Here is a 10,000-nt window from a genome sequence, read left to right as displayed (position 1 = left end):
TGTTCCTCTAGTTGTCTATGTTGTTCTTCTTTCAACGTTATGAGAAAGTATATCACATATTATTATTAACAATGTTCCATAAAGACTACTTTAAGAAAGTTTTGTCCCAACATTTATGTAACTTATAAAAAAAATGTTTCAAAGTGAATGCATGAAAGTTGAGCTTCTCTCATAAAAGGACAGTTTCCGTCCTGTGTTTGATTTATCTTCCCAATCTGGCAACCATTCGCATACACTTTTACTACAATGCAGAAAAAGATCAGAGAGTCAGTTCCAGAGCAGAGGGGTTTCTCTAAATGAGAAAGACTACAAAGCAAGTCATATTTGATATAAGAGATCTGCACTGAAGCCAAAACCAGACCTGAACCAACTCCAGCACATACATCATATTTGATCATCAGGCTTTAATGCCTCATATAGTCTGATATAGTGAGAATATGGAGGACAAAACAGCTCAATTTTATTCAGAGACTGAGCAAAAGTATGCAATCTGCTGCAGATATTGTTGATATTTCTATGATGAAATTCTGATGCTTCAAATGTAAATCAATGAGATCTAAATAACAGCACAGCAGATACTGACATAACATGATTTATCAGTCATTGCTCTATATCTCCAATAATGTCTTAGTATAATGAGATTTATATATGATGATATGTGAGATGATATATAGCCTAGACGATATATAATGATTAAATCATTTAATGCAGTGAAATCCAGTGCTGATTGAGAGATGAAGAAACAAACGCTCCTCAAAAGATCCTGATGATCAGATTTGAGACTCTAAAACATGATTGATGGAGAATCAAGTAAAGCTGAGCTGCTTCAGTCCAGTAAGAGTTCATCTGGAGATATTACTGCAGTTATTCTGACCTTTACTTGATCAAAATCAGTAAGGTTTCTGAACTCTCACGTGGAGACACGAGGAGAATAAAGCGATCTGAGCGTCATCTGCGTCTCTCGTTCCAATCAATGTCTGTGAGATTCAATGTGCCACCATTAGCTCTTCACCTCACACACACTAATCAATGTCAATCGCTCTAATGTTTGCCTGTGTAATATGAACGCTCTATTTCTGATCTGCTTTTAATTGCTCTTTTTGTGATGGCAGCATCAATAATGAATACTGTTTCTGCCACTGAATAAAAAATAAAAAAGGTAATTGTGACTTTTTGTCTCACAATTCTGACTTTTTTTTTTCTCAGAATTGCAAGTTACAGTATAAAGTCCAGTTCTAAGGAGAAAAAAAGACAGATATGTTCTCAGAATTGCAAGTTTATATCACACAATTCTGACTTTATAACTCACAGTTGAGTTTACATCACGCAATTCTGAGAAAAAAAGTCAGAATTGGTAGTTTTTATCTCGCAGTTGTGACAAATGAAGGCAGAATTGCGAATTTGTATCAGGCAATTGTAAGAAAAAGGGTCAGAATCATGAGATAAAAAGTCACAATTACCTTTATTTTTTATTTTTTTTTATTCAGTGGCAGAAACGGGCTTCCATAGAACACGGTAGAATGTTAGTAGCAAGTTATTAGAATGTTGTAAGAAACTTTGTAACATTTAAAATAACATTCTAATCACGACAAGAAAAACTGATATTTTTGTAACTTTTAAATAACTCTACTTATGACAAGAAAATTTGACATTTTCATCATTCAAATAGCCTAATGTTATATTGTGGGTGAAAATAAAGTTAGTAAAATGGTTTAGGAAATATTTTTGTGACCTTCAAATAATGTTATTATGATCACATCAAGAAAACTGGACTTTTTTACATTTTAGGAACTTCAAAACAATGTTCCTACAATGGTTTTCTTTTTTTTATAACCTACATCTGGAGTGCATCAGCAAAGATGTTTCTGATGTTCACCGTCTAGGCAACTGATGCCTTTTCTCTTTTATTATTTAAATACTGAAGAAGAGATTAAAGAAATGTAAAAAGATATAAATATGTGTGAATGAACATCAGAGCATGTTATTTGTAAAGAGTGGAACACGTCACTTTCTCCAACATAGTTTTAATACTTTTTATTCAATGTAACTTGCCATTTCTTTATGATTATTACTGAAATTTGCTAGTAATTTCTGAGTGAAAACTCTCAATCCTACAGATCGTTTCGGTATACATCAGTAATAAAGAAGCTGCTGTTTTGTGTCTCATCAGCAGCACACCTAGCTTTTAGAGACGTCTTCCCAGCATGCTTTGTGTTTTCATCGCACCTCTGAGAGAAGCTGAACTGAGCTTTAATTCTAACACACGTGTGTTTAGACACCCTCAGAATCTACAGCAGCCGATCGATCGTCTGCGTCCAAAATGAAGCTGCATGCATTTGGTCGGTTTGCTCTCAGAAGGAGAGACGTTCTGCACACAGTGAGTTTTCTGCAGAAAGTGGGTCAGTTCACAGCAGATCCTGGACCCGTAACACACCTGTGAATCCACTAACCTGACACCTTTAACCGGGTCGTGACCTTTCCACCTGCTTGAAAACCACTCAAGTTCACCTGCAGGTTTATAGCACAAGAACAAACTGTTACACAATGTCTGTTTCCTTCAAATGTCTTTCCTGTTCGGCACAGCATGGATTACTGTGCACAACAACTTCTTACTGATCTGTTGAGTGGCAGCTATAAAACAAATGCTTATTTCATTACATTTAAAGGTGTTTTTCTTCATGAATCTCTGATGTGATTTAAGGTGCTGCAGTTCCTGCTGTATCTTGTCGCAGCATCAGCATCAGCATGAACTTGTTTCTCTGACAGAAGTGTGATGAAAGGAGTCAGAAACACAGGTTATTTTTAGCCTCGCTGTGTGCGCGCTCTCATTGGATGCAGACAGGACAGGAAGTGACGGATGATTATGAAACGCACTTAATTAGACAATAAAAACTCAAAGTGCACGTGAAATGCCAAAATGATTTTCATTTGCTCTATTTCTCTTGTTTTCCAGTACTGATATCTAAACATTCTTAAATAAAGATGCATTTGCAGTACTTGAGAAGTATTCAGATATTCTAAAAAAGTATCAGAATTATGTGTAAAACTAACAAATATCTGACAATGGGTTCAGAAATACAATCTAGTTTTTCTCTTTGAATTAAGATTATTTTTCTAAACCTGTTGATAAATATTTTCTATTTTTTTTTAAGATGAAATTTGAGGTTTTTCTTTTTTTCAGAAAACAAGACTTAATATAGTAAATACTTTTCCTTAAGATCTTGTGTAGAATAGTGAGATATCTCTACTGGAAAACAAGACAAAAACACTGAGGAAGAGCATTCTTTTTTTTTTTTTTTTGCAATGCAATGATTTATTTTAATCTCTTGAATGAAGCAAGAGGAAATGAAATCAGTTATTCATAGTTAAAATGATTGCAGTTTACTTTTTGTTTTTGGATTTGTTTGACAAGTATATTTTCTAAAGACAGAAACTTTAAAAAAGCGCATAAAGCCCAACTGTCACACATTACTAACATGACATCAGCTGAAGAGAAAGCCTATAAATACATAAACTACAGCAGATATGTGACATGAATGTTATTCTGCTAGTCATGTTACCAAATGATTTTTGGTAGTCGTATCCCATGATTTACTCACCCTCAAGCCTTCCTAGCTGTATATGACTTTCTTTTTTCAAATGAATCCAATAAGAGTTATATTAAAAAACGTCCTGGCTCTTCAGGCTTTAGAATGGCAGTGAATGGGTGTTATTTTTCAATAGTCCAAAAGAAGACAAAAAATATGGATATTTTTCTTACAAAAACACATCCATTCGCTGCAGGAGGCCTTTATTCACACCCCGGAGCCATGTGAGGCACTTTTTAGTATGGATGGATGCACTTTATTGGACTTCTTTTGGACTACTAAAAAAATAACACCGATTCAATGCCATTATAAAGCTTGGACGTTTTCGAATATTACTCTGATTGGATTCGTCTGAAAGAAGAAAGTCATATACAGCTAGGATAGCTTGAGGGTGAGGAAATCATGGGATCGTTTTTGGATGAACTATCCCTTTAACTTTATTTTCACCTGAAATATTAATACTATGATTATACTGTTTTTCCGCAGCTGTCCGGTTGAGATCCGCTCTCTCGTCAGGGTCGAGCTCTCCTCCATCTCAACAGGGCACAATATGTTCAGAGACCAACGCCAGTCCAGATTAATGCAGGACTCAAGGTGATGAGGACGGACAAGAATAGCAGCCAGCCGCACACATGACTATGAAATCACAGCTAAACCATCTCAGGAAGCCTCGTTGAGCTTGTTTGTGTGCGTAATAGCCAGGGTGAACAGAGAAAACAAGAACAGAAGTCAATGTAATTACAGTCTATGCGTACGTGCCATTACAATCAGATAACGTCTATTTTTCATGCTCTCGCCGGTTCTATTTTCCCTCATAATAACGGTGTGTCCTGGGAACTGAACGATCTCTGGCTGGAGTGATAATCTTAGTTAAGTGACAAGCTCATTTGTGATTCAGGATATTGGATTCAAGTGAAATGGCTTCTTAAATGAGAACAAATGCAGGGCAGAATGTGATTTTGATTGGATGGGTGTGGTTTGCTGTGATTGACAGGTTACTAGAGGGGAGGGGTTATTATTATAGCCCCGCCCTCATGTCTCTGCACGCATCATCAGAGAAGTGGTCATGTTTTACATTTACGTTTCTGCATTAAGCACAGGCTTTTATCCAAGATATTTTTTTTTTTATCCAAGCCAGGTTTATCAGACAAAAAAATCCTGTGCATGTGCTATAAAAAAACAACATAATTTTTCAAAGTATAAATTATAACATGTAATGATTAAATCTTTAAAAATGATTGATTGTAGTAGGAATATGTTTTAAAATCAAATACATTTGCAGTTTTTCCAATTTAATATTTGATGTTTTATTAAATTTGTTACTGTTGAAAATTGCTTGTTTTTTCAGTTTGGGAATATTCCATAAACAAATGAAAATTGGTTGTATTTGGTTTCATGCTGTCTTCAATCTGCCCTGGAAGATGGGTCATAACCAGTTTTTTTGCGAGTGCTAATAACGAGCGCTGCATTCCATACAGACGGACGATGAGAAGCATGTGTGACACTAACCTGTCATTCCAGACACGAGGATTAGTGATGCATAAAATATGAGTGCGGAGAAGACGATGTGTTTGTGTCATCTGGAATCAAGCGGAGCACATGTGATGCCCTATAAATGAGCAACGATGAGACATTCACACCCTAAACACCAAAACCACCAATCCATCCCAAGCAGACGGGGTCGTGACCTCTGAATAACAAACACAAACATCTGCACTGCTGCGCAACAATATGAGTATGGATACTGTTTCAGTAGTCACCCTGGTACGGTCACGTTTGTGTTCTGTATCAGTGTTTTTGGGCTTCTTTTGATATGTTTGATTCTAACGACTAGTTTAATCTGGGCCTCTTCAGTCACTTTTAAACAGAACGTTTTGAAATCTTAGCAATCATAGTTAATTGAAATGGAATGGAACACTTCATTGGAATGAGATGACAACTGCTGACTTTTGTTGTAATTGCTATGAAAAAAAAATGTATGGACATTCAGATTTGTTAAAGAGCCCCCCCCCCCAAAAATGACACTTGTAGTTTTGGTTATTTAGTTTTATTTGTTGTTATATTGGAAAGCACACCAAGCAAACATGGTACCTTCAAGATCAAAAACATAACTATGGAAAAAATTGCTAATTAAAAACTGTATAAATATTGCATAGTAGCATAAAATCCCCTAAATAATAATATAAAAAATATATTACCATTAATTTTCCTGGGGGTTCAAGGCTATGGTAACTTTTGACCATGAAGGTACCAAGTGTGACCCAAAAATGAAGAGGCCCAGGTTTGAATCTTTTACATTATAATGTTTGTTAATTGATTTTGTTAAAAATCTCAATTCAGCCTCGCTGTCCTGATAAAGTCAGGCTCTTCATTTACTCCAGTTATCCGGCTCTCAGTAATCCGTTAGTAGTAATTAAGTGTCCATCTACTTATTCAGTGATGAACAGGAGCCATTCAGCCTTCGATTCTTCTTCATTTCACTTCAAGTTATTATCGTCTTCCTCTCCTGTAACCTCTTCAACAGAAGCTGTGCTTATCCTCTCTTAAGGAGCATCTGAAGTGGTGCAGGCGTGTTTCTGATGCTCAGCGGACTGGAAACACACGAGGACAGCGTTTGGAGTCGTCTGCGTCTCATCAATCACATACGCAACAGGAATGTTCTCACAATGTTTTTGAAAAGTTATATAAATGTTAGGACAAACGTTGTGTAAGTAATAATTATGGAACGTTCTTGTGACGTTATTAATATTTAAAATACATTCTCATAATGCTGAGAGAAAACATTCCGAGACCAACATTCTCAAAACATCCTTGCAATGTAATCGGTGTTTGATGAAAGTTCTTTTTTTGTAACGTTTAAATAACATTCTAATAATGCAAGAAAACCATGTTTTTAGAATGTTAAAAATAAACGTTCAAATTGTGTTCGAATTTGAATAGGAAATAAAGTTAGTAGAATGTTGCAAGAAACTTTTTTTGTAACCTTTAAATAATGTTCTAATCACAACAAGAAAGCTGGATATTTTAATGAATATTTAGAATATTAAAAATAAACGTGAGAATACGCATAGAAGAACCTTTTTTGTCTAAATGGTTCTATAAAGAACCTTTAACATCTGAAGAACCTTTACGTTTCACAAAAGCTTCTTTGTGGTGAAAGAAGGTTCTTCAGATTATAAAAAGGTGAGAAAGAGATGCTTCTTTAAAGAACCTTTGACTGAATGCTTCTTTGTGGAACCAAAAATGGTTCTTCTATGGCATCGCTTGTTTTTAAGAGTGTGTTACACTGATTTGATTAATTGTAATTCTTCTGTGAATAAAAAGAAGTCTTGGAAAGAGTGTTTAGGATTGAATATTAATTACTAACTAATAATAATAATTGTAACTACTAGCTAACTTTCCCATTACTTTTATTTCTCCTGAAATCACTTGTTTACGCTCACAGTGTCTGACTCCTGTGATTCTCTTCACCGAAACGCTCCAGGATTCAGGAATACGGAAAGCTCTGCATTATTTTCAGTCAGCACGGTCCCGGCACAAGCAGAACTGAGTTTATCCAAACATTTGGGCACATACAGATCCTCAGTCCTGCTCTTTTCTTGGGTCAGATCTGGATGAGCCGAGACGTAGAAAACAATTTCACAGAAATATTCTGATGATATTTACGAGACAGACTGGAAATGATCAATGCCATGATCATGGGATGACTTGTTTTCTAATATCAAAATACAAAAAAGGAGAAAACTAACATGCAATAAAATTAAATAAATATAAATAGCTAAATATAAGTCAAACACTAGAATCATCACTTACAAGAAATACCAGAGTATTACCATGATTCTTCAAAATACCATGTTATTATCACATATTATCATGTTTCCAAAACCACTTTTCAAAACCTGTTTGTTTGTGCATTAATAATAACTACACTATATGGTACACTGCGTCAGATGTATCCTGAACAATCACAACGATACCGAATGATTAATACTGTACATTTATCAACAAAAATACCCAACAAAAACCAAAACAAACCATGTTGTAGAATATTAAACGTCAGTTTTAGGCTATTGTTTTTATACGCGTTGATTTATGTCTAAAACAAAATTGATCGTGCTGTCAATCACCAAATAATCCACTTTAAACTCTATTCCTATATTTAAACTATATTTCCAAACGGTCTTTTGTGTTTGTAGCCTATTTGAGGTTCTGATTGATTGATAAACTACTCACCTGCGCTCGCGACAGATTAAAGACTGAGCGAAGAAACGTTACCTGCCGCACCTGCGCGCTCCTGATCAATCCATCCGATCAGCGCGCGATCAGTCCGGCGGGAGACAGGGTTTCCGCTTCCTCTCGGTTCGGTTCGGTTCGGTTCGGTTCGGTTCAGTCAGCGGCGCTTCACATGATTCAGATCCGCGCGCGAGTTGAGCGCCTAACCGTCACTAACGGTCCCACAACTGAACAGACGAGATTATGCCGCGGAACGCTTCCCGCGTCTTCTGTTTGAATAAACTGGGAATGGAAGGCAAATAATTCAAGCAAAAAGATGAAGAGAGAGAAACTGATGCTGCTCTTCTCTGAGCTTCACACACACCGATTGACTGAGATACACACACACACTCACTCTCTCTCTCTCTCTCTCTCTCTCACACACACACACACACACACACACACACACACACACAACTACAATTAATTTACATCGCACTCTAAACCTACACATCCACCCCAGATAACAGAAATATGTTGTAAGAGAACGCTGTGCAAACGTTTCCATTAACATGTTATTTTTCAATGTTCTCTGAATGTTTAAAACATGCTTAATTAATGCTTATGCAGAATTAAAAGAATGTCCCATTTTACCACTTTGCAGACATTGTGAGAACGTTATTTTCGAATGTTCTCTGAATGTTCTCAAACAACATTTCAGAAACGTCAGATGAACATGGATTATGTCATACATTCTGAACAAAAATGGCATTGAATGATTAATATATTGTTACGACACTAATAATAAACAAATGTCTCAAAAATAAATCAAAGCAAAATCGTGTTGTGGCGCATCAATTAAACTCATTTTGCTGTCAGTTATCAAAAAGGCTAATCAATCTATAATCCACTCTTTAGCTGTAGCCTATCTTTCTAAACTATTATAATTTTTAAATGTTTTAAAAAAAACCGTTTTTTCTTATTTACACGATTTTAAAACAATGTTCCAGGGCACAGTTACACAGCAAACATTATGAGAATGTTACATCTGAGAGTTATCCGAACTTTCTAAAAGTAGAAACATTTAACGTTTTAAGAGTAACATAACACTGAAACGTTTAAAAAAAAAAAAAGTTCCATGAATTATGCATAAATAACGTTTTTATGCTAACGTTTTGAGACGATTATTAAAGACCAGATAAATATAAACGAACATTCTATTAACGTTACCGGTAACGTTACAACTATGAACGTTACAGAACGTTCCCGGTTTTCTGGGATCATAGAACCTACGACGACCATCATCATAAATGTCCCAAAACGCCAGGTTAGTATTTCTGAGTGATGTAGGCCTATATTATTCCTGTTTTTAGCTCATTTAGCACACGATGATCGATGTTTATTCTGATATTAACAGAAGTAGGCCTGCAAGACACTGCAGTATCGTGGATCATCCAAATACCTGAATATATCGATCATTCCCAATCATAGCATGTATTTCTCTGTAAGGCGGTGTCAGAACATATTCTAGAACTAATACTGTTATTCAGTGTTTATGATCAGTAGTGCTGATTGTGTGCGCGTGTGGCGCCATCGTGCGGACGCGTCTGGTCCTGCATGCTAATCCACGCTTATTTTCACTACAAGAGTTTTTAAACACAAAACAGGCTTTGTTTAGATAAACCAGGAAGCGTTTACCTACAAAACTTCCTGTAGGCAAAATGACTGTCATAGCTGTTTTATTTCGAGTATTGTACATTAGGCAGGCACCTTCACTTGCTGTTTTTAAATTACATTTAAAAACATATTTGTATAGTACAGCATATAACACAGTATGAGAGTTACCTGTTAGGAGTTCTTTTAAGTGTGTGTTATAAATCATTATTGTATTTATTGCATATTTTATTGTGTTTTTATTTATTATATTTTATTTTTAGTATTGTTTATTTTATATTGTATGTACAGCACTTTGGTGAACACCTGCTGTTTTAAAAAGGTGCTCTATAAATAAACTTTGATTTGATTTGATTTGAGTATTCATGAGTTAACTGTGTAGCAATAGCAGCTAGTGCGTTATAAACAAACCACAAACAACATGAGCTTCAGGTTCGTTCTCAATCACTTACTGACAACCACTGACGAGCTGTTTATTAACACCCTGTTCTGTTCTGTTGTGTTGTAATGTTGTTACCTCTCTTCAC

The 10,000-nt window shown here is 35.6% G+C and overlaps 1 protein-coding gene across 2 annotated transcripts in view; it reads right to left on the bottom strand.

Annotated features, from left to right (window-relative positions):
* LOC109089293 (chemokine-like protein TAFA-2) overlaps positions 1-8,209 on the bottom strand; it is a 21,421-nt gene extending 13,212 nt beyond the window's left edge. Inside the window, exon 1 of one of the 2 annotated variants that reach the window (XM_042721549.1) lies at positions 7,872-8,209. The gene's annotated coding sequence lies outside the window, so the exon portion shown is untranslated. Of the gene's footprint in view, positions 1-7,862 lie in introns of both variants that reach the window. The other variant, XM_042721548.1, reaches the window with a different exon arrangement.
* Positions 8,210-10,000: the final 1,791 nt, after the last annotated feature.

The sequence above is a fragment of the Cyprinus carpio genome, chromosome B4, assembly GCF_018340385.1.
Source record: "Cyprinus carpio isolate SPL01 chromosome B4, ASM1834038v1, whole genome shotgun sequence".
Classification (NCBI taxonomy): Eukaryota; Metazoa; Chordata; class Actinopteri; order Cypriniformes; family Cyprinidae; genus Cyprinus; species Cyprinus carpio.
The sequence above is the reverse complement of the archived record's forward strand: the minus strand, read 5'-3'. Positions and strand labels throughout refer to the sequence as shown.